The sequence below is a fragment of the Ovis canadensis genome, chromosome 7 (assembly GCF_042477335.2).
Source record: "Ovis canadensis isolate MfBH-ARS-UI-01 breed Bighorn chromosome 7, ARS-UI_OviCan_v2, whole genome shotgun sequence".
NCBI classification, from domain to species: Eukaryota; Metazoa; Chordata; class Mammalia; order Artiodactyla; family Bovidae; genus Ovis; species Ovis canadensis.
In genome coordinates this window covers 30,630,437-30,656,633 of record NC_091251.1, presented here as the reverse complement: position 1 = coordinate 30,656,633, position 26,197 = coordinate 30,630,437, and the positions used below count along the sequence as shown (strand labels likewise).

At 41.8% G+C, this 26,197-nt stretch overlaps 1 protein-coding gene and 1 non-coding gene across 4 annotated transcripts in view; both read right to left on the bottom strand.

Annotated features, from left to right (window-relative positions):
* Window positions 1-26,197, bottom strand: part of THSD4 (thrombospondin type 1 domain containing 4) — a 689,604-nt gene that overhangs the window by 467,515 nt on the left and 195,892 nt on the right. The gene's annotated exons all lie outside the window — the stretch shown is intronic.
* On the bottom strand, window positions 9,480-9,551 carry TRNAW-CCA (transfer RNA tryptophan (anticodon CCA)). The gene has a single exon. It is a non-coding gene; the product is annotated as a tRNA-Trp (tRNA).

Sequence of the window (26,197 nt, the reverse complement as noted above, 5' to 3'; positions counted from 1 at the left end):
ATAAATTATGTCTCCCTTGAACTCCATCCAGAGGATCTAGGGTCTAAAGTAAGAATTGTCAAAGCACCATCTAACCTCTGAAGGGAACACAAGGCTCCCCCCTTCCCCTTCATGAGGGGTGGCACAGACAGCCCCCACCAAAAGCCCCACTGGTCACAGCTAGATGGGACACGCTTTTTCACATTTCACAAAGAGTGAGAGGTCTCAGCTTTGCATGATTCATTTCTTCTGGTTTTCCTCCCAGGGCAAGCACAACATCCTGGTGGTTTCTGGGATGAGCTGCCACCTTAGGAGGCCTCCTCTCCACAGCTGGAATAAATGGAACAAGCAGCTTGAGCCCACTTTGGTCTTCAGCCCCCAGTACCCTTCCTTGGGGACAGGACCTTTCTCTACTTTTGCCATCTGACCCTGAAGGTCACAACTGGGGCCAGCCAGGGAAAAAGAACCAAAAGGGCTATTCTGGGTCCAGGCAAAGGGGTCCCTGTAAACCAAAGTGGAGCAGCCCAGGATTTTTGGCATGAGGAGCAGCTCAGAGAGGTCTGGAGGTATAACACCCAGTGAGTGTTGAAGGACCTCCGTATGCCTGGTGGTATTCTCTAGGTAAACACTCCCTGGAGTAACTACACCAGGCCCAGTGTCAGGCTAGGACTAACCTAGAACACCAGTAAAACATCCTCCTTGAGGACCCCAAAGGCCAGCACAACACCCAGTTATGAGGAAGTGTCATCCAGATGAACGGCACTAAATGTAAGACTTCATGGAAAGGGTGTCAGTAGAAATATGGGGGGACTTCCCTAGTGGTCCAGTGGCTAAGACTCCAAACTCCCAATGCAAGCTCCCATCTGTGGTCAGGGAACTAGATCCCACATGCTGGAAGTAAGAGTTTGTACGCCACAACTAAAAAAGATCCTACACACCATGACTACAGATCCCACAGGCAGCAAGGAAGATTCCACATGCCTCAACTAAGACCTGATACAGCCAAATAGATACATAAAAGTAGTAATGTGAGAAAACCTTAAAGGGAAAATTCTGGAAGAGGCTACACATTCAAGACCCAATATCAATTTCTACCAGGCCCTCCATCATGCTTCTTCTTATAAAACTAAAAACAAGTAAGCAGAAACCTCATCTCAAATGTACTGCTTTACCCACTGAACCGGCTTGTGTGAGGTCCACATTTGTAAGTACGCACATATCACATTATTCTTTACAACTTTGGAGCCCATTTATCGTTCTTCTCCCCATCACTTTGTTAGCCAGAGCAGACATCAGCATCTGCCAGGATCTGTAAAAACTTAGCTCACGCTGACTGCCCACTTCTTGCCTACAGTTCCCTAACCAGAGTCTATGTGGGCCTTGCCTGGGGGTTCAGCCACCATCCCAGGGGGTGTACAGGTACCCAGGGCTAGCTGTGCTGATGGCCAGAACCACCTGGGGAGCTTTTATCAACCCAGATTTCAGGGTTTCTCCTAGACGTGGCAGATCGAAGTATCCTCCTGGGCAAAAGAGCTTTGGAATGAGAGATGTGAAGGGTTGTGAGAGGCACAATATCCAAAGTCAGGAGACCTAGAACTGTTCTCTGAATGCAGGCTGCCATCTCTAGGTGCCAAAGCAAGGTCTCACAGGGAAAGGTGGCCCAGAGATCCTGTACCCTGCAGAGTGGTAGCGGGAAGAGGGTAGGATGAGAAGTCAGAAGGCATAGAGCCTGCGAGGCCATGGTGTTGGAAAGAGGGGAAAATGAGTACTATCTCCCCAGATGAGAGGAAGTGGCTGACATCATTACATGCCCTACCCCACCTACCCCTGAACCAGCAAGCAGACTTCCTACTGGTCCAAAGAAAGGATGCATTCACCAGGCTAAGTGTGTGGAGGGGTGTGTTTGGAGACAAGATCCCCAAATCTTCATTACTTGCTGTTTTAGCTCGCTCCTCATGGACACCCCCAAACCATCCCACTTGGATCCTGGATGCAAGCATGGCCCTTCTGCAGATGGTGTGCACCATGCCAGAGATGGAACCACTCCCAGCAGCAACCCACAGCCCCTCTGTGGACCTGCTGGCCTCATTCTTCTCATCTCTCTGATGACGGCCTTCCCAGCTGCAAGTTCCAGCAGCAGATTCTGTTTCTGGTCCCTGTGGTTCTGGTGCCCCACTGGCTTTCCCTCCTGGGATCATCAGGGTTTGGCGTCTCTATTTGGGTCTCAGCTCTACTCTGTCAACCCGCTACCCTCTGCCACTTTTGGTGTTCTCTCCAATCTGGGGTAGAGAATTTCTGTGGAGCCACAGGCCCATGGAATCCCAAAGAGCAAGGACAGAACACTCGGTCAGGGAACAGAGACTGACAGTGACACCTGGTAGCTCACCTCTCACATGCAGAAAGACTTTCAACTACTACTTTAAACCTCAGTCTTCAGAAATATGCCCCCAAATAAACCAATTCTAACCTTGCTTCTTGGGCTTCCCAGGTGGCTCAGTGGTAAAGAATTCACCTGCCAAGGCAAGAGATACAGGAGATGTGGGTTTGATCCCTGGGTTGGGAAGATCCCCTGGAGGAGGAAATGGCAACCTACTCAGCATTCTTGCCTGGAATAAGCAAGAATTCCAGGCTCCTCCTTGTGGAGGAGCCTGGTGGGCTACAGTCCATGGGGTCGCAGAGAGTTGGGCACGACAGAGCACACACATGCATGCAACCTTGCTCTCACAAAAAGACCCCCCAAGTTCTGACCATAAAATCAGAAAGTCCTGGAATTGTTGTAGCACCAGGGTGGGCATCAGGCAGCCAAAGTCAGACTGCCAGTAAGACCCCCTGCAGGAGGAATCAAAGGCAACCTGTTGTTCTAACGTCACGTATTGAAAAGACTGGGCGATGTTTCCTTCCCTCCCTCCACTGACTAGAAGAGAGGATAGTTACCTTGTAAGTATCCAAGCAGAATACAAGTTCAACTACTTTGATGCACACACTCACATTAGAAACTTGTAACTTGAAACTCAAATTACTGGAGAAGATCTCCAGATAGCAAAGAGAACCTTGGAAAAAAAAGCAGAGTAAATAAAGGTGAGCCAGGCCTTTCAGATGTTAACAAATATTACAAACGAGTTATAATGGAATCATATTAGTAGGATGCTGCTGTTGCTGCTACTAAGTCACTTCAGTCGTGTCCGATTCTGTGTGACCCCATAGACAGCAGCCCACCAGGCTCCCCCGTCCCTGGGATTCTCCAGGCAAGAACACTGGAGTGGGTTGCCATTTCCTTCTCCAATGCATGAAAGTGAAAAATGAAAGTGAAGTCACTCAGTCGTGTCCAACTCTTAGCGACCCCATGGACTGCAGCCTACCAGGCTCCTCCGTCCATGGGATTTTCCAGGCAAGAGTACTGGAGTGGGGTGCCATTGCCTTCTCTGTTTGATTGCTTACTAACAGACAAATATTGTCTAAATGATTTATATACATTAACTCATTTAAACATCACAACAATCATATTTAAGTGGGTACTATTTTATCATCCCTATTTACAGATGAGGAAACTGAGGTCAAGAAAAGTTAAACAACTTGCTCAAGGTCACACAGTCATAGAGTTAATAAGTTAAATCCAGACAGTCTAAAACCAGAGTAAGTGTTTGCATCCATTATATTCAGCTGCTTCTCTAGCAAAATCAACTGAAATGTTCATTGTAGGATACATTTAAAGTAGGTTATTGTTGATAAATTCAAAATGGTATGGTGTGGACCTAAAAATGGTTAAATGATTAAATAAAGAAGGAATCTGGAAAACTGCTTATGATGTAATATGAAATTCCTAAAAATGCAGAATAAAAGATGCACACTCTGAGTGAAATTTAAAAAAAAACATAAATGGGACAAACTGGAAGGAAATATATATCTACAGAAGCAAGCTTGATGAATGATCTGAGTTAGAGAAGTGGTCCCACCCCAACAAAATCGATGTCAGGGACTGAGAACCAGGCTACAGAAGTTTTTAAAAGTCCCCAGGAAACTGATTTCAGTGTTTCGTCATGTTTACGAAGCTCAGGTCTAGAGTTCAAAGCCAAGTAAAAGAGTCCAAAGAAAACCAGGCTTCTCTTTCATCCCCCATAGAAGAGGGTACATAAAAGTCTACTAGAAATCTGAAGAGAAGTTATCATTAGCAAAAAACATCAACAAACAGTTTCTAAAAGTAGGAATATAAATGGTCAGAAGACCTGGAAAAGTACTCAAAAAGAACTCAAGAGGTACCATTTTTTGAACAACAAAGATGGAAAGGAATGATTATCCACAATACACAGAGGTGTGTGTTCAAAGATGTTTAGTAAAGCATTGTTTTAAACAGCAATATCCTACAAACAACCTAGACGGCAATCAACAGGTGGTGAATAAGATATATTATGATCCATCTATCACATGGGATACTTGAAGCCACTAAAAATTGTGATCTAAAATTCTCTTTGCTGGCATAAAAAGCTGCTTACCATATATTTTTAAGTGCAGAAAGACAGGTGAGGCAATATTATGTCTGGTATGGTCTCAGTTTTTGTTAAAAAGTTAAATAACATGTAGAACAAATTAATAGCATTTATTTTTGAGTGATGGAATCAGAGCAGACTTTTTTTTCTTTTTTGCCATCAGTTACTATTTCTGTTTAAAAACATACAACAAAAACCACAAACTCTCAACCATTAATGAAGAAAGTTTTAGGTAATTAGATAATTATCTAATAAGGGTAATTACCTTTTGGGTAGAGAAGTTTCCCTTTTCTTGCAGGAAAGACACAGATTATTTTAAATAAAACAAACACTGTCCCGATTTTACCTTCTCCTTTAGCAAATTCTTAAGTCCTAAAAGGGATTTACCCAATTAAGCAGACATTGTTTTGGGCAATGGTAAAATCTTAGAGCAAAAGAGCTCCCCTAGGTGTGGTTTCAGAAGCTTGGAGTTGGTTCCTTGGGAAGAAGATGTTTATCGAGGCACTTTGATGCTCCCTTAGAACTTGCCAACACAATCTGTTTATTTTATTATGTGGGCTATAATTTTTTAATCTGAAACTTAATCGAGTTCTCATATACTGTCTCACTGCCAGACAATACATGAAGAGTTTAAAGCAGACAAAGCCATCAAAAAGAACACATTATACTCTCTAGATTTTTACTGGTACTTTTAAACTCCTGGGCTAGTATCTCCCTGGATAATTTTGGAAAACTGCCAAGTGTTAGGACTTTAAAAAGTCAAACTCTGCCTAGGATAAGACTGAAAGATTTAGTGGGAAGAGCGATGAGAAGCTTCTATGAATACAGCACGTGGTCCAGAAATAACAATTCAATGGTAAAGTATCAGCCTGCCAATGCAAAAGCTACAGGTTCGATCCCTGGGTTGGAAAGACCCCCTGGAGGAGGAAATGGCAACCCACTCCAGTATTGTAGCCCAGGAAATCCCATGGACAGAGGAGACTGGCAGGCTACAATCCATAGAGTTGCAAAGAGTCAGACACTACTGAGCGACTGAGCTCACAGGCACACATGCACAATCCCTAAAATCACCATTAATCAAATCATCCCAAGTTCCCAGGCATCTCTGTGCAGCTCTGAAAGCCTCTTTCAGACAAAGGTCCATATCATGGAGTGATATTTCTCTGATTCCTGATTAAAGGTGCTGTTTATGTTCTTCTGTTAACTCAGGTGTTTTTTTTTTAAAAAAAAAAAAGAAAAGAAAAAAACATACAGCAGTGGTATATCCCTGAAGACAGCATAAATAAAAATAATATTTGAGCAAAAGCTAAGTTTTGCTAAGTACTTAGAGGTAACACATCTATAGATAGAAAACTGTACTTTACATGAAAGCTTTGGCTTCATTTTATAACAGGGATGCTAACTTATCAGGATGTTCCAGGCTGATACGATGTAAAAATATATTGCACATGGATTTTTTAATAAGCCTCGAAAAGCACAGTTATGAAAATTTCATCCCTTATCCCTAGTAGTGTCTGATGACCCTTACGTTAGGGCTTTCTGGATCTAGAGAGAAAGTATACTCAACGATTAGCTCTTACTATAGAATCTCTCACCCCCACCCAGGGCCCTCAGCCATGGTGTTTTTCACAACTTGCTTTCTAAGCAATGCCAAAATATAAGGAAAACCTTACTAGAAAGAGGAAATAGAATTTGCCAGAACTCCTTTCAAAGAAGGCTCTGTAAATGGTTGAAGGCCTGTGATGAGGGGGCCTGTGGTAGTCATGACAACTGTAAGGGGTATGCTTGAGTGACAGGAGCTGGTCACTAAAATGCTTTCTCGGGTAGATGGTTCCTGTTAATAAGCACACTGTTTTTATTTTGCTCAATGACACATTCAAGTTTGGAACTAGAGGTGAAATGCCCAGAACAACAAAGAGTTGCTGCCCCAGTGGTCCTCCTTCTCACCATCACCCTGCATGGCTCCTCTAAATAGTGTGGAACAAATATTTGAAGAATATCAGAGCATTCACAATGCTTAGCTCTTATCAAGAAGCCAAGCATTTGAAAACAAAAACTACAAGATGACCTAAGTTTTAAAAACCTCAAAATATGGTAAAACATTTCAAATAGTTCCATGACAGTCACCTCTTTTTAATTATCATTCTGCCCTGTGTTTCTCATTTGCATTGCCCAGCTGAGTAGGATGAAACGCAACTCTGATCAGACACTCAAAAGAGCCAAGGCAGGATCTGAGTGTACCCAGGCTGGTGCTAGGTAATTTTCATTCCTTATTTCATTTGATCTGAGTATTAATCCTGTTAAGTCAGAATGGCTATCCTCACTTCACAGATGAATAATCTGAGGCTCACAAGGTTTAAGAAATGTGCCCAAGGTTGTGTTGTTACAGCAAGGGCCTGTTAATTGATTTTTGGACAAAAGTACAAAGACTATCCAAAGAGGAAAGAATAGACTGAACAAATGATGCTTGGACGACTGAAGAGCAATATGCAAGAGAATGAAGTTGGGCCTCTAGCTCATATCATATACAAAAATTAATTCAAAATGGGATCAAATTCCTAAATTTAAAAGCAAAACTATAAAAATCTTAAATGAAAACATAGGGGTAAATCGTTATGTCCTTGGATTTGGCAATGGATTCCTAGATATGACACCAGAATCATAAATCAAGACTGAATAATGAGGACACAAAGTCTGAAGAGACCTAAAACTAGTAAGGAGACTGAAATGGAATCAAAAACCTCCCAGTAAAGAAAGCCAGGAACAAATGGCTTCACTGGTGAATTCTACCAAACATTTAAGGAAGAATTAACACCAATCCTTCTCAAACTCTTCCAACACACTGAAGAGAAAAGAACATGTCCAAACATTTTATGAGGCCAACATTACCTGAGATACAGAAGATACTACAAGAATTAAAAATTACAGGCCAATAACTCTAACGAATATAGATGCAAAAATCCTCACCAAATAGAAGCAATATTAAAAGGATTATACACCATGACGACATGAGATTTATCCTTGAGATGCAAGGATGGTTGCATATGAAAACCAAATAATGTGATACATCACATTGACAGAACAAAGGATAAAAATCACACGATCATCTCAATTGATGCGGTAAAAGTATTTGAAAAAAATGCAACATCCTTTCATGGTAAAAACTCTTAACAAACGAGGAATAGAAGGGACTTACCACAACATAATAAAGGTCATATTTGAAAAGTCCACGGCTAATATCACAACTAAACGGTAAAAAAACTGAAAGCTTTTCCTCTAAGATCAGGAACAATGTAAGGGTGCTCGCTCTCACCACTGTATTCACATAGTGCTAGAAGTCCTAGCCACAGTAATCAGTCAAGGAAAAAGAAATAAAAAGCATTTTAATTGGAAAGGAAGAAGTAAAAATGTCTGTTTGCAAATGACATGATCTTATATATAGAAAACCCTAAATACTCCACAAAATACTGCTAGAACTAATAAATAAATTTTATAAAATTTCAGGATACAAAATTGATATACAAATATCAATTGTATTTCCATACACTAACAATGAAGTATCTGAAAAGGAAATTGGAAAACAATTTCATTAATAAGCACACAATAAATAAAATATTTAGGAATAAATTTAACTAAGGAGGTGAAAGATTTGTACACCAAAAAATACAAAAATATTCATGAAAAAAATTTTTTTAAAACAAATGGAGAGAAATTATATGTTTATGAGTTACAGTACTTAATATTCTTAAAATGTCCAAACTATTCTAAGAAATCTATAGCTTCAATGTAATCCCTATAAAAAATCCCAATGGCATTAATTAAAAAAAATTTTTTAAGTTCTAAAATTCATATGGAACCACAAAACACTCCAATAGCCAAATGATTCTGATAAAGAACAAGCTGGAGGTATCACACTCCTGATTTCAAAATATATTACAAAGCTACTGTAATTAAAATAGTAGGGCACTGGCCTAAATGAACAAAATAGCGCAGAAATCAAACCACACATATATAGTCATCTGATCTTCAACAAGGCTGCCAAGAATACATAATAGGGAAAGGAAAAGTCTCTTCAACAGTCTTGGGAAAACTGAATATTCATGTTTAAAAAAGTGAAATTGAACCCTTATCTTATACCACATACAAAAACAACTCAAAATGAGCTAAAGGGTTAAATGGAAGAACTGAAATTATAAAGCTCCTAGAAGTAAACAAGGGGAAAGCTTCATGACATTGGTCTTGGCAATGATTTCATGGATATGATATCAAAAGCACAGGCAATGAAAGTAAAAACAGACAGTGAAACTACATCAAATGAAGAAGCTTCTCTACAGCAACGGAAACAACGGAGTGAAAAGGAAACCTATGGAATGGGAGAAAAATATGCACAAATCATATATCATATAGGGCTTCCCTGGTGGCTCAGAGGGTAAAGCGCCTGCCTGAAATGTGGGGACCCGCGTTCGATCCCTGGGTCGGGAAGTTCCCCTGGAGAAGGAAATGGCAACTCACTCCACTATTCTTGCCTGGAGAATCCCATGGAGGGAGGAGCCTGGTGGGCTACAGTCCATGGGGTCGTAAAGAGTTGGACACGACTGAGCAAGCTCACTTATATCACATAAGGGACTGCTTTCCAAAACATATAAGAAATTCTTACACCTCAACAGCAACAAACCTAATAACTCAATCTTAAAGTGAGCTGAAGATATGAATCAACACTTCTACAAGGAAGACAATGCAGACAGCCAACAGGTACATGAAAAAATGCTCAACACCACTAATCATTAGGGAAATGCAATCAAAACCACAATGAGACATCACTTCATACCTGCTAGAATAGCTATCTTCTTTTTTAAAAAACTTTTACTGAGGTATAGCTGAAAGCGAAAGTGAAGTCACTCAGTCGTGTCCGACTCTTTGTGACCCCGTGGACTGTAGCCTACCAAGTTCCTCTGTCCATGGGATTCTCCAGGCAAGAATACTGGAGTGGGTTGCCATTTCCTTCTCCAGGGGATCTTCCCAACCCAGGGATCGAACCTGGGTTTCCCGCATTGGAGGCAGACGCTTTAACCTCTGAGCCACCAGGGAAGTGTTAATTTCAGGTATACAGCAAAGTGATTCAGTTAGACATACATACATATGTATTTTTTTCAGATTCTTTTCCCTTAAAGGTTATTACAAAATTAGAATAGCTATTTTTTTTTTTTAAGACAATACTGTTGGCAAAAATGTGGACAAACAGGAACTCTTGCACACTTTTGGTGTGAATGCAAAATACGGTGGCTGTTATGAAAAAAAGTATGGCGATTTCACAAAAATTAAAATAGAACCACCATGAGATCCAGCAATCCTGTGTCTAGGTACGTATCCAAAAGAACTGAAATCAAGATCTTGAAGAGATATCAGCAATCCCATGTTCTTGCAGCACCGTTTGCAATGGCCAAAATGTAGAAATAATATAAGTGTTCATTGATGGATGCATGGATAAAGAAACTGTGGTTAATCATAGACTAATACTCAGTCTTAAAAAAAAAAAAAGAATGAAATACTGCAATATGCAGTAACGAACTTTTGAGGACATTACATTAATTGAAATAAGCCAGTCACAAAAGGATAAATACTGCATGTTTGTGCATATATGAAGTATCTAAACGAATCAAACCAATTGAATCGGAGAGTAGAATGGTGGTTTCCAGGGGTTCAGAGAAGTGGGAAATGGGGAGTTGCTAATCAATGGGCATAAAGCCTCAGTTATGCAAGATGGATAAGTTCTAGAGACCTGCTATACAACATAGTCTCTATAAATGACAATACTAAACTATATACTTAAAATTTTGTTAAGAGGGTAGATCTCATCTTGTGTGTTTACTACAATAAAATAAAAATTTAAAGAAATAGTGGAAGATATACAAGTGTCTAACAAGCACATGAAAATACATATAATAATGAAATAGGGCATGGGGGGAAAAGTAAGAAAAGAGGACTAATGCCCATGCTAGTTATAGTTCATATTATCTCATTTAATCCTCACAAGAAACTCCATGATATTAATATTGGATTGGCCAAAAAGTTCATTTGGGTATTTCTGTAATATCTTATGGAAAAACCCAAACAGACTTTTTGGTCTACCCTATCATTCTAATCCCATTTCACAGGCAAGGAAACAGAGGCGCAGAACCACTAAGAAACTAGTCACAGCTAAGTGGCAAGGCTAGGATAAAGCTTCTCAATAAGTTACCAAAATGGCAGCAACCAAGATTATAACTTAAAGGAAGAGGCACTGAAAACTGGACACTTGATTTTATGGCACTTTTACAGTGTGATAACACACAAAAAGCTGTGATAAAACGTGATGTCTATGAAGCCAGGGACAGAGTCTTGGCCTGTGTCAAGGCTAATGGAGGACAGGTGCTGCACAGATTTATGAATGCTACTTGGCCAACTCCCTCAGCCCCACCCTGCATAACAACTCCTCTGATCCAAAGACAAACACCAAGAAAGAGTTGGCAGGAATATGCATCTTGCCCTAGAGGCACAAATGAAACAACTGGCCTCAGGGAGGCTTTGAAGGTCACCTGGTCTTAGTGGGTCCATACACACATCCACCAACCACATGTATCTGAATCACCTGGAAGGCTTGTTAAATGCAAATTCCTGGGCCCCACTCCAGATCGCCAGGGAGTAAGGCCCAGAAATGAGAATTTTTAAAAAGCTCCTCAGGGGAAGGCTTATACATTGTTGATGGAAATGTAAAATGGAACAGTCACTTTAGAAAACAATTCGGCAGTCTTCTAAAAAGTTAAACACAGAATTACCATATGACTCAGCCATTCCACTTCTAGTTGTGCACCCAAGAAAAGTGAAAACACACATTACCGCAAAAATTTGTCCATGAATGTTCTTAGCAGCATTACTAACTGTCTGCTAAGTCCACCACCTGGACCAAATGCCCGTAAACTAACAGACTAAATGCGGCGTATCTGGGCAATGGAACACTATGGAACAACTAAAAGGAACCAACTGCTGATGCACAATACAGTATTAATGAACTGCAAAGATGTTATGTTAGGTGAAAGAAGTCAAGTGCAAGAGACCACCTATTGCATATTTCTATTTATATGGAATGCTCACGAAAGATAAATCTACAGAGATAGAAAGTACATGTATTACTGGTGGCCTGAGGCAGAGGGTGAGAATGGGGATTAACTTGGGCAGGTAGCACACTGGTCAAGAACCCGCCTACCAGCGCAGGAGCTGCAGGAGACTGGACTCGACCCCTGGGCTGGGAAGATACCCTGGACGAGGAAATGGCAACTCACTCCAGTATTCTTGCCTGGAAAATTCCATGGACAGAGAAACCTGGTAGGTCACAAAGAGTCGGATACAACTGAGCACGCACACACACAAAGGATTTTACTGGAGTGGTAAAAATGTTCTAAGACTGATTTATGGTGATGGTTGCACAAGTGGGTAAATTTACTAAAAATCATTGAATTGTATACTTGAAACGGGGAAATTTTATGATATGTAAAATATGCCTTAATAGGATTGTTTCCTTTTAAAATGCTCTCTGGGTGACTGAAACACCAGCATATTTGAGTACCACTGAATTCCAATATACTTATCTTACAATGGAAACTAAAGCCCAGAGAGGAAAATGATTCACCCAGGGTCACAAAGTGAATTTATATAGGGCCAGAATGCCTCTGATCTGTGACGACACAAAAGGAAACAGAGATTGGGGGGGGATGACCTGGTGAGATGAACCAAAGAGAACAGTCAACCTCAATGAGTCAGTCTGTTCCCACTAAACACTTTCCCCCCTCAGATAGCAGGAAGCTGGCTTGTTTTGCCTGCATGACCCAGGAAAGGGGCTCAGGAAGCAGCTGGAGGGCAGTGGATGGGCCACAGACTTGAAGTCAGGAGGCCTGAGTTCAAATTTTGGCCCTGACAGGTAAAGGATGACCCAGGTCATTGCACCTCTCTGAGTCTCATCATGTTCATCCATCTGTAAAGGAGAGTTGATAACATCACGCTCCCAGGATCACCGTGACCCCAGTAGGGAAGACATTGAGGATCCAGGCAAGAGATGACTCTGGTTGGTTTCCTTTCCTGCCGAGCTGAAACCACAGATGTCCAGCCCAATCTGCTTATCTAAACGCCACAACTCGAGCATCCCTTCCAGCCTGTAGGGCACGCACAGGCCCTTTCAAGGTTCTCTGATGCAGGCACCACAAATCCACCCGATCTTGGTCTTATCCTGACTTATAAGTCCCCAGGTGTCATAAAACTCTGGATATGGGGAAACAGGATTGTATTTCTTTACAAATATGACAGCCCCAACTGAGAACAATGTATGTTTAAAAAATAACAACCTTCTGAGTGGCCACTGATGCATCAATACTGGATTGGGCGTGGTGTTATTACAAGACCAAGAGAATGTAAAACATCCTGTAATATATCTCAGTAGAAAATCTTTGCCAAGGGAAAGAAATCTGTCTTCTATCTAAAAGGAATGTTTGGTAATTGTTTGGGCCTTGGATAAACTCAGGCCATACGTTTCGGGGCCAGTCGTTTACATTATGGATAATCATAGAGCCCCGATGTGAATATAGACATCATAGACCAAGAATAGTAAGGGACCGAGATGGTCCTGGCAGTTTCAACACTCAGGGAGAGACGTGCAGCCTGTGTCAGGATGGGGGCACATTTAGGCCAAGATGCTTGCCGAGAAACAAAAAAATGTAAATACTGGTACCACCTGAGCTCTCGGCCCATGAGATCAGACAGTCAGACAGAACAGTGGCATGGCAGAGACCCTTCCACTCGGCTTGCTCAGGCCATGTTTTCTCAGCTTCATTAGATCCGAGAGAAACCTGATTTGCTGGAGGCAACTGTTTATGTCACTGAACAGTCGGGTCCTGGTAACTGGACTAGACAGAGATTAACGGGCATTCTCTGTAAAAGGTCACTAAGGACAGACAAGAAGGCAAAGGAAATGGCAGCTCCCCACTCAGGACAGCACAGCAGGCTCAAGGTCAGGAGGAAGAAAGCTTAACCTGAGAACATTTAGTTCAGAGAGGCGGGAAAGACCTGTTGAAAAGGTAACTGTGAGCAGTAATAGCAACGGAACATAAACAGGCACAAGATGGACGAGAAGAGGGTGAGGACCACGGCAGGAAAAATGGGGAGGAAAGCAGAGGGTAGGAGGACAAGCATCTATTCATTTGTTTGTTTGTTTTTGGCCCTGCTGGGTCTTCGTTGCTGCATGTGGGCTCTCTCTAGTTGTGACGAGGAGTGGGGGCGCTACTCTCTAGCTGCATTGTGTGGACTTCTCATTGTGATGGCTTCATGGCATCCCGCTCCAGTACTCTTGCCTGGAAAATCCCATGGACGGAGGAGCCTGGTAGGCTGCAGTCCATGGGGTCACTGAGAGTTGGATACTACCCAGGGACTTCACTTTCACTTTTCTGCATTGGAGAAGGAAATGGCAACCCACTCCAGTGTTCTTGCCTGGAGAATCCCACGGATGGGAGAGCCTGGTGGGCTGCCGTCTATGGGGTCGCACAGAGTCGGACAAGACTGAAGCGTCTTAGCAGTAGCAGCCCTTGATGCACAAGCTTTAGGGCACTTGGGCTTCGGTAGTTAAGGTTCCCGGGCTCTAAAGCACGGGCTCAGTAGTTGTGGCTCATGGGCTTAACTGTTCCACAGTATGTGGGATCTTCCCAGATCAGGGCTCAAACCCATGTCTCCTGCATTGGCAGGCGGATTCATTACCACTGAGCCACGAGGGAAGCCCAGGACGAGCATCTAAACTGGGGAAGGCAAATACTTTGCGGAGGAGCTGCAAGTGCCCCTGCTTGGAATGCACAGTGACTCCAAAATCCCCTTTGCATCCCCCAGCAGCCACTGGCAGTGGGAGGTGGAGATGGAGAGGTGGGGTAGGGGTTGGGGGAGGTGGGAGAGAGGGCATTTGGGGGACTGGGTTCCATGAGCACTTCTCAGGACTCAGGGGAAAGCCAAGATTTTCACATCTAGTTAAACACTGAGGAGTGACTCTGAGCCTTTCTCAACCTTCTCTCCCTCCCCAAACCCTACTAAAGTGTCGGTAAAGCAATTAAGAAAACTGTAGCCCACAAGGATAAAGGCAACAGAAAGGAGACATCAGCAAATCAAAGGTGTCAGCAAAGTCAGTAACAGAGCACAGGATGCACGCTCAGAAGAAAATGTGAAGGGTCTGCTGAGATCAAAGCCAACCAGCCTGACAACTCCAGCAGCTCAGCCCTTGGAGGCAGAAGGTCCACGAAAGATGGGCATCAGGCAAATGAAGAAAACAGCATTCTTGTGACTTTATGAGGCCAGATCACTTTGTATTCCTCACCTCCTGCTCCAAGCAGGCAGGTTTATGCCAGAGAGAATGGGAGAAGGGGCTGCAGACTCAGGAAGCAGACCTGGTGGAGAACAGAAGTGAAGGATGAGGGGCTCCCAGAGCACCAGCACACGTTTATCTCCCCGGGCAGGGGATTACAGAATTCATCTCTGGAGAAAATAAATCAACTCAGAGGAAAGACATCCATTTACTGATGTGTGTATGTGAGGTTCCAAGAAAAGAGCCAGCTCAAAAGTCTGTTCTCCCCAAAGAAAGTTGATCAGCCAACTACCCTACTCCTGCATGTAGAACTTTTAATCTGGTTTTTAAACTTTTAATCTCAGTTTTATTGCCTTACTGTCAAATATAAATACTCATTAAAGGTCAGCAGACCTGACAGGAAAGGCAGAGCCAAAACAAACAGTAAAATTACTTGGAAGTGAGGGGAGATGCAGAGAAAATAAAAGAACCTTGAAAAATTATGTTCTTAGAAAGTGAATGCATTAAGACATCACATCCATGAAACAAGAAGAGGATCCTAAGTTAAAGAAGTAATCAGAAAACAAGAAAGAGCTTTTAGAAATTACATGGTCATAAAAATTAAGTTCAACAGAGAAATCTAGAAGCTATTCAAGAAAACTGCCCCCAAAACAGAACCAAGAAGCAAAACCATGGAAAATTGGAGATGAAAGATAGGAAGATTTGAGGCAGAAACTAAGAACAGAGAAAACACAAAGAAACTTATCAAAGAAATATTAAAGAAGCAACTCAGGAATGCATTTCTATCTTGAAAAGGCCATCATAAGGTTTGCATACTATGCAATGGACACACACATAAAGGTCCTCCCCAAGCATCTCATTGTGAGGTATGGAGACACCAAAGATTAAGAGAAGACCCTAAAAGCTTCCAGAGGCAAAATTCACATCCTGCAGAAAGCAAGGAGCAACAGACTGCCATCAAAGTCTTCTGTCAAGCAGAATGCTGGAATACAATGGTAACAAACCTTCAGAATTCTCAGAGACAGATGATTTAAAACATTGATTTCTAAGCCTAGTTTAATTACACATCAAGCATGGGGTAGAATAAACACATTTTTTACATATGCAAAAAACAAAAAATAAATATGTCCCTTGTACATTTCCTTAGGAAGCTGTGAGAGGCTGTGCTTCCAGCAAACAAAAGAATAAATCAAGAAAGCAGAAGATAGGGAACATGGTAGCATCCCAAGAGAGGATGCTAACTTTGCCCTCACCCTAGAACACAGCCAACCAATCCAGACTGGGCACCCTAGAACACAGCCAACCAATCCAGACTGGACAGAGCAGGAGGGAAGATCTCCAAGGGAAAGCCAAATATAAACAGCAGGTTATTTTATGTATTTGAGCACTTGGGAAATTGACAGATGTCAGAAAGATGCTATTATAGTTAGTTTTATGCATCAACTCAATGGGCCACGGGGTGCCCAAACATTAGGCCAAACGTTATTCTGGGTGTATCTGTAAAGGTGTTTCTGGATAAGACTAACATTTGAATCAATAAACTGAGTAAAGCAGATTGCCTGCCCTAATGTGGGTGGGTCATACCCAATCAGTTGAAGGCCTGAATAGAGCAAAAAGGATGACCTTTCTGTGGTAAGAAGAAAGTCCTCCTGTTTGACTGCCTGGAGCTGGGATATCAGGCTTTCCCTGCGTTTGGAGACAAACAGAAATAACAGCTTTTCTTGGGTCTCAAGGCTATTGCCTTTCAGACTAGAACTACACCAACAGCTCTCCTGAGTCTCCAGCTTGCCAACTACTAACCTTAGGACTTGCCAGCCTCCAAAATCACAGGCCAACTCCTTACAACAAAGAAATAAGTAAACAGATACATATAGACACACACATACATGCATGTGTACAAATATATACATCATATTGGTTGGTTCTGTTTCTCTCTGGAGAATTCTAACACAGATGTATTAAATTATAAGGAAATATGGTAACATATGAAAGAACAGTAATGAATAGTATTTTCATGGTTGTAATTACATAAACAGTGACCATTTAAAAGTTCAGTTATAACTACACGGGAAGGTTGTGGGTGGGGTGGGGGGGTAGTAAGGCTGAGAGAGTGGTTGGTGTAAGAATGGTAAATCCAATTACCTTATAAGAAATCAAGAAGGAATACCCAAAGTGGATAACTCACACTGTCTAGAAATATGGAAGTAAATGCCAAAAGAAATAGCTCAAGAAGTTGAAGATAGTTGCCTCTGGGGAATGGATAGGATTTGGGGTGAGTACTGGTTCTCATTATAAGCTTTTTAGGACTATTTGATTTTTAAATTATATGCATATGTTCATAAATAAAAGTTAATGTAAGAAAGGGAACCAGATTTTCAAGATAGATCAATTAGGGTGTGACTATACATGTTAAAAATAACTTAATTGGAATTGGCAGTGGAGACCAAACCTTCCTGCCACCTCTAACATGTGATGACAAGGTTACTTATTTGTAATCAACAGCTTTCTACGCAGTTAAGTGTTTCATGAACCATAAACAAAATTCAAAGGTAACTAATGTAGACATTATGACCAAATTAGATATCTATATAATCTAAATGTTTTTTAAATTAAGCATTAGTGAATGATGCATCTCTGTTCTTCTCAGTAATCAAAGCCTGAAATAAATCTAACCACCATGCATTCAGCTTCCTTGAAATTTAGTCCTTGGAAGCAAAGAACTTTTCCAAATGTTGGATGTTATTGTAAACAGAATCATTTTTAAGAGCAAACCAGTCAGTGGATAGTCATGGAGATCCCAAAGAGACACGAATAGGACAAAAGGGAAGAAAATAAAAATGTCACACAAATGAAAGCTCGGGATTGAGAATAAAATAACTCATGACAGCATCATTCATGGATTCTAAAAGTGTTCTGTTGCAGCGGCCCCCAACCTTTGTGGCACCAGAGACCAGTTTCGTGGAAGACAATCTGTCCACAGACCAAGGGTTGGGGGGTGGTTTTGGTTTCATGCCCATAGCATTTATTGTGTACTTTATTATTATTACATCAGCCTCCTCTCAAATCATCACACATTAGATCCTAGAGGTAGAAGACCCCTGCTCTACCGTGCTATTATTGCAAACACAGAACCCACTCTAGCTGGTTTAAGCAGAAAGCATATTGAAAGAGCATTAGGCATTTCATGGAATTCCCTGGTGGCTCAGACAGTAAAGAATCTGCCTGCAATGAAGGAGACCAGGGTTCTGTCCCTGGGTCAGGAAGATCCCCTGGAGAAGGGAATGGCTCCCCACTCCAGTATCCTTGCTTGGAGAAGTCCATGGACAGAGGAGCCTGGTGAGCTACAGTTCATAGGGTGGCAAACAGTCAGACATGACTGAGCGACTAAACTTTACTTTCTTTTGGGTAGCTCACAGTCTGCAGGAGAGCCAGCCTAGAAGCTACCCAGTCAGGAATAGCAGCTGTCCCTGGGAAACCCTAAGGCTACAGACCACAGGGTCTTGGTCACCCACAGGTTGTACCATCAATATTACCAAGAGGATGTGGTACAGGGACCCAGGTAGCTTGATCCAGAGCAAAACTTCCATCACCCTTCTCCCAATTCCACCTACTGTGGGAAAGAAAGAACTGCTATAAATTCTTTAGGATCTGATGCATATCTGATTTGGGGAAAGGTGGGTGAGGAGGTGTTTAGCATATGTGGGTGCTCTCCCAATGCTCTGGCACTACCACTTCATTTTGGATTATTTGGCAGGGAGGTATCATCCAGCTAGAAAACTGGGAAAGTGAATCCCAGTCATTTCTCTTTTGTCAAAAGGAAGCCAGAGCCATGTTCTATGATAAAGGATGACCCCCAAATAAAATCTGAGAAGGCGTCAGGCTAAGGCAACATCAGGCAGTGTGGAACTCTATATTCTCTGTTCTCAAAAAGGAGAATTGTTTACATATTTGTTTTCTGAGTCAAATAGGTATCCAGTAATCCATAATAATTAGATTACTGACTGGTCCACTTAATGTCCTCCATACCCACTGAATAGTTGCCTAATTAGTTCTTTTGAAAATTGCACCTCAAGAGGGACCCTGCAAAGGCCTGGCTTTGGTATCTATCTTAGTCTGGGTTCTGTGAGACAGAGCTATTATTCTATTCTGGAGGGAGGGTATGGGGTATGAGGCAGGGAAGGACTCATCTCCCATTTTCAAAAAAGCAGTAGTGAACAGAAACCTTTGCCAGTAGGGGATTTGCCCACCAGAAGTGTTTTGTTTCTTTATGAAGCAATCCCCCATGCAGAAGACCACAGTCCCTGGAAGGTCCTGGTGTAACTATGAGGGGAGCCTGAGGACAGAAACTGCACCAAGTATTGTCAGCAGATTGTGTAAATAATGTCTCGCACATGTGCATAGGCGCCATTTCAAATGTGTGCAGATGCTGTTGTGATGAGTAAGATACAGTGATTTACTGAGTGAGCTGAATCACCATTCGTAAGGACTGTCTTCCTTATGGATATGATCGATGTGCTGGCCATTCTCTGTCTGCCTTCCCTGCCCTTCCTTGCTCTGCTCTGCATCTCAGGAAGGAGCCCTTGCCCTTGGACTTCCAGGTGGACTTGGTGAGATGGGATGGGGCGAGGAGCTGCGTATTTGCTTTGACCCTCCATTCCAATCCTCACCTGCCCATTGGCCCTAGTAGGTCATTAGACACCTCCTTAGACCTTAGTTTCCCCATCTGTACAAACAGGGGCTAACTCTGAGGTGGTTTTCAGGGGTTGTTCCATAGTTTTACTTCTTGGAGATTCAGAAAGAATAGTTATTCACCTTGGCCAAATCAAATACATCTTCATTCCAAGCTGATATTTCCTTGCTGTGGTCAGGATGTTTTCTTTCAAAAAGAGATCAAAACAACAGGATAAGGAAGTTTTCCATTTATCTTTATCTCTTTTCCCATTAAATGTTTACTGTGGACTGATTCCTTTTTACCATCTAAATGCAGGCTTGCACTCCGTAAATACCAAGCAAATAGTTACGTGGGACTATAAGATTCATTTTCTTCTGAACGTTGTTTATGTCTCATTGGGCATAAACTAGGGTATTTGCCTCAGGAAGTATCACCCAGCACACTTTGTAGGTGGCCTCTCCGTACAAACAGTGCATGGCTGCACACACTGTATAAAATTGCTCAAATGTGAAAAGGAGTTGCTTTCTTCCTCAAACTTTTTCCCAGTCATGGGAACTGCATTAGCCCATGGCCATAGGACTCATTCATTTTTAAAATGTGGAAGGGCTAAAAATTCCATCTTGAACCCGATGTCTCCTAACAGTTTATCAACCCAAGAAGAACCGCACCCGACTCCAGCGGCTCAGAATATCAAAAGCAAAATATGAAGCATCCGAAATATGCAAGTTCATCCTCTTGGCATTTGACCCCATAGTGGTCCTTGGCTCTTGTGTGGCAGGAGGCTTGCCCTAGTTTCCAAATCGTGCCAGATTATTTTCCACAAGTTATGTTTGCCTCACTCAAACCTGTTTTTAAAGTCTACATCTATCTGTTTCCTAGGAACAAAGTCCTATTTCTCTTCACCACGTGAAGTTTGATTGTTTTTTTGGGTAGTGTCTGGAACTGCTCTAGATATAAAATATCTAAATTTAAAAATATCCCCATGCATATCAAAGAAGAATGTAAGGACATTAATATTATCCCATAATGCTTATTACAGATAGAGCAACGGGTAAAAATCTAGATCTGTAGGCTTTTATAAAAACACTATGGGATAATAAGCATATTATTTTCAGTTTTTCTTGGATGCTCTTACGATTTTCTAAATATTAAATATTAACATAGTATTCTGTAAGATGATGAACTTTCTTCCATTTCCTTCTGTAAATACAAGCATCTGACACTGCTGTATTCCACCCTAAACTATTCTTGCACTTTTCCTTTGCTTCCTCAATATTTCATTTTTCTCTAGTGTATTTTCCAGGCAGTCATAATTTTTAGTGTTAGTTTATTTGTGACTATGAGTTTAACTGAAAGGTCATACTTCCCAAATGGGAGTTGCATTCTGCTAGGAATAGTAATCATTTGTGAAAAACTGGAAATTTGAAGTATAAACTTTATAAACATCAAAAATGTAGATAATAATAGGTAAAACTCGAAATAATTTGAAATTAGTCCAAGTTTTGAAATTTCTTCAATATAAAACCGACAACAAATAATGATAACAATAGCAAAACAACAATAATAATAGGATAACCCCAAACACAACTTAAAACAAACTAGTCACAATCTATTTAAAATGCATAGGATACATTAAATGCATACCAGAACTTTAAAATATGCATTTTATGTATATGTCAAGTAGAGAGTTTACCACTATAGAGATACAAATGAGCCTAAACCTGACTTTTTTTTTTTTCATTTTGCTGGGGGAAAAAATCTGAGGATTAGCTGCATGAAAAAAAGTTTCCTGCAATGATACTTATTAATAAATTATGCAAATTTTTGAAGAGAAAACACTAGGACCTTTTTCTCCTTTTTTTGGAGAAGGAAAATGGCAACCCACTCCAGAATTCTTGCCTGGAGGATCCCCATGGATAGAGGAGCTTGTGGGCTACAGTCCATGGGGTCGTGAAGAGACAGGACTGAGAGACTTCACGTTTATGTGTTCACATTTTTTTCAGTTTAAGAGAAAAGTTGGGAATGAGAGAGACCCAGGTTCTATCCCTGGGTTGGGAAGATTGCCTGGAGAAGGAAATGGCAACCCACTCCACTATTCTTACCTGGAAAATCCCATGGACAGAGGAGCCTGGCAGGCTGCCATCCCTGGGGTCCCAAAGAGTCAGATACCACAGAGCGATTTCATTTTCACTTTCACTTTCATTGGAAAACAATTGAAAGTGAAAGAAAGTGAACTAGCTCAGTCACGTCCGACTCTTTGCAACCCCCAGCCCACCAGGCACCTGCATCCATGGAATTTTATAGGCAAGAGTACTGGAGTGGGTTGCCATTTCCTTCTCCAGGGGATCTTCCTGACACAGGGATCCAACCCAGGTCTCCCTCATTGCAGGTAAAGGCTGTACCGTCTGAGTCACCAGGGAATCCTAATTAGTGAAGCCTTAAGTTGCTTGCCTTTTTCATACTGTTCACGGGGTTCTCAAGGCAAGAATGTGGACACAATAAACTGTGGACAATTCTGAAAGAGATGGGAATACCAGACCACCTGACCTGCCTCTTGAGAAATCTGTATGCAGGTCAGGAAGCAACAGTTAGAACTGGACATGGAACAACAGACTGGTTCCAAATAGGAAAAGGAGTACGTCAAGGCTGTATATTGTTGCCCTGCTTATTTAACTTATATGCAGAGTACATCATGAGAAACGCTGGACTGGAAGAAAGACAAGCTGGAATCAAGATTGCCAGGAGAAATATCAATAACCTCAGATATGCAGATGATACCACCCTTATGGCAGAAAGTGAAGAGGAGCTAAAAAGCCTCTTGATGAAAGTGAAAGAGAGAGTGAAAAAGTTGGCTTAAAGCTCAACATTCAGAAAATGAAGATCATGGCATCCGGTCCCATCACTTCATGGGAAATAGATGGGGAGACAATGGAAACAGTGTCAGACTTTATTTTTCTGGGCTCCAAAATCACTGCAGATGGTGAGTGCAGCCATGAAATTAAAAGACACTTACTCCTTGGAAGAAAAGTTATGACCAACCTAGATAGTATATTCAAAAGCAAAGACATTACTTTGCCGACTAAGGTCTGTCTAGTCAAGGCTATGGTTTTTCCTGTGGTCATGTGTGGATGTGAGAGTTGGACTGTGAAGAAGGCTGAGCGCTGAAGAATTGATGCTTTTGAACTGTGGTGTTGGAGAAGACTCTTGAGAGTCCCTTGGACTACAAGGAGATCCAACCAGTCCATTCTGAAGGAGATCAACCCTGGGATTTCTTTGGAAGGAATGATGCTAAAGCTGAAACTCCAGTACTTTGGCCACCTCATGAGAAGAGTTGACTCACTCTGGACTGGGAGGGATTGGGGGCAGGAGGAGAAGGGGACGACCGAGGATGAGATGGCTGGACGGTATCACGGACTCGATGGACATGAGTCTGAGTGAACTCCGGGAGATGGTGATGGACAAGGAGGCCTGGCGTGCTGCGATTCATGGGGTCACAAAGAGTCGGACATAACTGAGCGACTGAACTGAACTGAACTGAACTAAGTTGCTTGTATCTTTGTTCAGTGTTAGTTTCAGAAACACCTTAGGAGATGAAGTTCAGTTAGAACACCTGGTAGGGACTTCCCTGGCGGTCCAGTGGTTAAGACTTTGCCTTCCCATGGAGGGGGAGCTTGCATAGGTGGAGGGAGGGGGGCAGGGAGGGTGGTTCAATCCCTGGTGGGGAACTGAGATTCCACATGACTCTTGGCCAAAAAACCAAAACATAAAACAGAAGCAATACTGTAACAAATTCAGTAAAGACTTTAAAACTGATCTACATCAAAAAAAAAAAAAAAAAAAAAGTCTGGTGAAGCCCTGATGTCTATACATTAATTTTTCTGGCTTGGATCAAAAGAGAAAGCTAAATTCATTTTGCTGTACAGTAGAAACTAACACAACATTGTAAAGCAATTATACTCTCATAAAAAATTAATTTTAAAAATCAATAATACTACCAAATAACTCATTTTAAACTATTCAACAGATAGAGGTGAAGGAGCATCTAAGGGACTTTCCGGGCAGTTAACAAGTCTGGTATGAATGATTAGTCCATTTATGGTCTTTACTTCTTATGTTTTTAATATTGTTGTGAAGGCTTATTAATGTACAAACTGCTTAGCTGTAAAATGATGAAATCATTTTAATAAGGTATAACTATTCCATTCCATTCCACTCATAATAATAATGGTGTTCACATCTCTGAAAATGTAGCTGCTGCTGCTGCTGTAGCTAAGTCGCTTCAGTCGTGTCCAACTCTGTGCGACCCCACAGACAGCAGCCCACCAGGCTCCCCCGTCCCTGGGATTCTCCAGGCAAGAACACTGGAGTGGGTTGCCATTTCCTTCTCCAAAGCATAAAAGTGAAAAGTGAAAGTGAAGTTGCTCAATCGTGTCCAACTCTTAGCGACCCCATGGACTGCAGCCCACCAGGCTCCTCCGTCCATGGGATTTGCCAGGCAAGAGTAGTGGAGTGGGGTGCCACTGCCTTCTCTGCTGAAAATGTAGAGACAAGGCTAAAATTGAGAATGGCAGTCTGAATGTAGGCTGGTGAGTACACCTGAAGCTGCTGTAGCTTCAACAGAGAACAGAACTTAGAAGGAAAGAAGGACACGTAGACACTGGCCAACAACTAGACTTTTTAGACACAGGGTAATAAAAAGTGCCCAAAAGCTTGGCTCTATTGTCTAGGTGAATATTGGCTGTTGGTGGAGGAAAGAATAGATCACTGCTAATATTCTTAAACTTACTACTGAATTGTTGTTTTTCTTAATGGAGGAAAAACTGTTCTGAAAATAAAGAGTAAAAACCTGGAGACATGGAATTATCTTGATATTCACAAGTTGACTTCTTTAAGAAAAATGTTTTTCATGGTTGAAATCTCTCAACTCACCACTGCAAGGCAGAGCTGACTGCAGCAATAAAAAAGTTTGAGTTGTATGAATAGTAGAGATCCCAGGAACTATATGTCTTTGAGACAGTTTATTTACCTGAATGGCCAAAACAAAAAACACCAGTTTTTTTCATTACTGAAATCAGAAACAACTGGAGTCCATCACATTATAGAAGTAACTTGGTTTCTCAGAGAAAGAAATTTTCAGGAGGCTGAAAATACAGCATGCAATCACTTCTTTGGCAATATTCTGGGCATCTTCCCACATACAGTACTTATTTGTATGAGTTTAGGTGGCTCAGAGGTTAAAGCATCTGCCTGCAATGTGGGAGACCTGGGTTCGATCCCTGGTTTGGGAGGATTCCCTGGAGGAGGAAATGGCAACCCACTCCAGTACTCTTGCCTGGAGAATCCCATGGATGGAGGAGCCTGGTGGGCTACAGTCCACAGGGTCGCAAAGAGTCGGACACGACTGAGTGACTTCACTTTCACGTTTCCAAAATATTATAACACCAAGAAAGAGGGAGAAGCTGTCTGGACATTGAACCTATTAATATGCAGTATTAGTACTCTTCGACCAACACAATTTTTAAAATAACCAAATAATAGTATCTCACATTTTCCCTCAGTGGTAAGTGATAAAATGTATTTTTCTACCAAGACAAATATGCTATTGTGTCAGTGAAAAGCACTCATGAGTTTGTAAGAATGTAGAGACATTCCTGAGATCCGGATTCTACCCCTGGGTTGGGAAGATCCCCTGGAGAAGGGAATGGCTACCCACTTCAGTATTCTTGGCGCTTCTCTGCTGCTTCAGACGGTAATGAATCTGCCTGCAATGTGAAAGACCCAGGTTCGATCCTTGGGTTGGCCACTCCAGTACTCCATGAATTCCAGAATCCCATGGACAGAGGAGCCTGGTAGGCTACAGTCCACAGGGTCACAAAGAGTTTGACATGACTGAGCAACTAACACTTTCATTTTCACTTCTTTTCACAGACATTCCTAGCCTTTCTTTGTGTTTCTTGGGGCCACATACCCAGGGTTCTCACTTATCTGCTCTGGGATAAAACATACTTGAGAGAAAAAAGCATCTGAAGCACTGGACCTCTGATTTAAGTAGAATATTATGGTATGACATAATTCAATCCAAGAAAAATGTGGGATTCTGGTAAGAGACCAATGAGCTGCTCTTTGCTAAGATAAAAGCTACAAACAGGACAAGAAGGAAAATCTGTTTCTCCTAGATTCTCCGTTTACCATTCCTGGGTACTTTCAACAGAGAAATTCCAGACCCCATAACACAGCAGTTTCACCCATTGTGAGTTCTGCCTTTGAACTGTAAGCTGTATAGACGTCTCAGTTTAAATAGAAACAACGCAAATAATCTCCCATGGTAATAGCTATCTTTGCCATGAATTCAAGCTATTTACTAGCTTTTTGATCTATCGGCTCTCAGCAAGTTGCTAAACCTCTCTGAACCTAGATTGAAACTAAATGTAATAATGGCACTTATAGAGGTGTTAGGTAGGTAGAATAGGGAAACGGAGTCCAAAAGGACGGTGGCTAAAACACAAGGAAGGTCAAAGGAAGGTCCAAGGACCAGAGTGAAGACTTCAGGTGGGACAAACAGCACTCCTGGCTAAGCCCAATTTGCATAGGGCAGGCCCAGGGGGAGGCAAAAACATATAAAAGGAGGAGCCAAAGCGCTTTCTCTTTCTCTTTCTCTTTCTCTTTCTCTTTCTCCTTCTCCTTCTCTTTCTC